This window comes from Pundamilia nyererei, unplaced genomic scaffold (assembly GCF_000239375.1).
Source record: "Pundamilia nyererei isolate P.nyererei 1_Seehausen unplaced genomic scaffold, PunNye1.0 scaffold00059, whole genome shotgun sequence".
NCBI lineage: Eukaryota > Metazoa > Chordata > Actinopteri > Cichliformes > Cichlidae > Pundamilia > Pundamilia nyererei.
This window is the reverse complement of record NW_005187460.1, coordinates 986039-988356: the sequence shown is the minus strand read 5'-3', so window position 1 is coordinate 988356 and position 2318 is coordinate 986039. Positions and strand designations below refer to the sequence as shown.

The following is a 2318-nucleotide window of genomic DNA, read 5'->3' as shown; positions in this document are numbered from 1 at the left end:
TTCATGTCTATTTAATCGCAATTTATGACACTATGTTTGCACTGAAGCACCGCAGCAATTTCCTAATGTTGTAAACCTGCTCAACATTTGGCAATAAACTGATTCTGATTCTGATTCTGATTCATTTTTGCATATCGGGCCATCACGTAGATGGCCAGTGTGTTACCCAGAAAACCCACGATGAAGACGATGGTGTGGATGATGATGATGACCTAAATGGTAGCAGCATACAGCAGGTGTTTGAGAAACTGTCAGGAGTAAAGCTGTAAGTGGAAGAGATGCTGACGTTCTCAGATATCCCACTGTAGTCCTCGATTTCACCTCCGCTGAGGTCATGCCAGAAAAAGTCTCAAAAGAGAAAATGACAGAGTTGTACAATTACTATACCACAAACGTAAATCATCCCATAAAATGTTTTCACAGCAGGAATTTATCTGCTGCAGATGCATTTGCAGTGCTGTTAACAGTCTGTGTGTCACGGCTGGGGCAGCAGTCGTGTGGTGGAATGAAGGAGGATCCAAGATGCAGATGGCAGTGGAGATGCGAGTGGAGATTTATTTACAGTGAAAATAACAAAGGTGGGGGCAGAACTGAACATAACCCTAAACTGGGAAAAACTAACAAACAAACCTGAAAAACATAAGGACAGCCGGAGATGTACAGAGGTGGCAGATGAAGAATGCTGGGCAGAGAGAGATGTGGAAAAATACAGAGTAAATGTTGAATAGCACAGAAGACTCACAGAGAAACACAGACGACACGACGAGGAGCACAGGCAGACACGCAGTATAAATACACACACCAGGTAATTAGGAAATGGCACACAGGAGGGGACACAGCTGGAACTAATGGGCATAACGAGACACAAACCTACAAAGTAAAACAGGAAACTCACAGACTGTTTCACGAACAGAACACGGAGGAAGGACACAGGTAGGGATAATAGAACACTAAACACACAACTCAAACCCTAAGAACAAAAACAAAACAGCAGAAACTGGAAAATAATAACAATAAACTCAAAACACTGTGTCAACGACCCGGGATCATGACACTGTGTGCTTTCTATGAGGGCATACATGAAGTCTGCATACATGACAGTCACTCTCTAGCTGTAAATGTACCTGAATATTATTAATACTACTTGCACACTGGTGCACATGATAGAGAGTAAAGTTCTGTTTGTGCACCTCTGCTGCTGCAGTGCATATATGAAAACAGCTATAGTTTATTATAATGTGGAGGATTTACTATTCTGTAAGTTTCTGCTTTAGGAACTCCATTTTTGCTGCCCTTTGGATCACAGAGAATTACCATATGTAGAGAGCGCCGATTTCCTCATATTTACCAGGAGAAACTCTCCTGTGAATTGTTTGGGCATCTGGCCAACATGCTATTTCTTTTAATGGGAGGCTGCGCTTTGGAAGAGGATGACATTAGTTGAGCAGGCTTTGTGTGCTGCTACTGTCACTGGATTAGATTTCCATAATGGAATAACAGAGAGAATAAGACAACTAAGTGGCAAGTAACCCCTGTTGAAAGATGAACCATCTGGCATCCCATTCTGCAATATTGAACACTGAACAAGAGGAAATGCACATGAAGAATCCTGAATGCGCTCAGGATCACTGCTGTTCACATCTTTTCCCTGCTGCCATAAAAAAAATGACCACTTTATCATGTCCCGTGTAACTGAACAGGCAGCATTCACCGTATTCAGCACAAGTGTTAAGTCTTTTAACACAACTGTTCTTCATGCAAAAGGATGACAAAATAATCAAAACATTTTATTAAGAAGAGTTTATCATTTGCATTCTTTACTTCAGCTTATAAAAAACACTAGATGGAAAGTTCGTTTGAAGTCAAAGTAAGCGAGGGAACATAGATCTCTGCAGGAATATTCCGTCCAAGCATGTTTGAGGTGCAATACCCAAATCAAATAATTCAGACTCGGAGTACCAAATGTTAAAAATGAGCACATATTCTAGTCACAGACAAAGCAAAACAGATAAATAATTTAACCAATCTTTAAGATATATTTAGATTTGGAGTATTCTCTGGACAGAAGAGAGGAACGTATTCAAAGAAGGTCAGGAGAGGTTGACAAAGAAAAAGTGGAAAAGTCAGGGAGACGAAAAAGTAGACAGGAGTAATGGGAGACTAGGTGTACGACAAAGAGGGAAGTGGCAAATGGAAAGGAAAAGACTTGTAGTCATTTGTCTGTGAAGCTGGACACTAAGGCAGGACAGAAGGACTTGTACTGACTGGGTAGGCATAGAATGAGCTATGAAGGATGTGCAGCAGGTCAGGGTGATTAA

General features: G+C 41.1%; 1 protein-coding gene across 1 annotated transcript in view; it reads left to right on the top strand.

Moving 5' to 3' along the window:
* Nucleotides 1-921: 921 nt before the first annotated feature.
* Nucleotides 922-2318, top strand: part of LOC102203640 (lipopolysaccharide-induced tumor necrosis factor-alpha factor homolog) — a 43488-nt gene continuing 42091 nt past the window's right edge. The window contains exon 1 of the mRNA XM_005734536.1: nucleotides 922-933. The gene's annotated coding sequence lies outside the window, so the exon portion shown is untranslated. The remainder of the gene's footprint in view (nucleotides 934-2318) is intronic.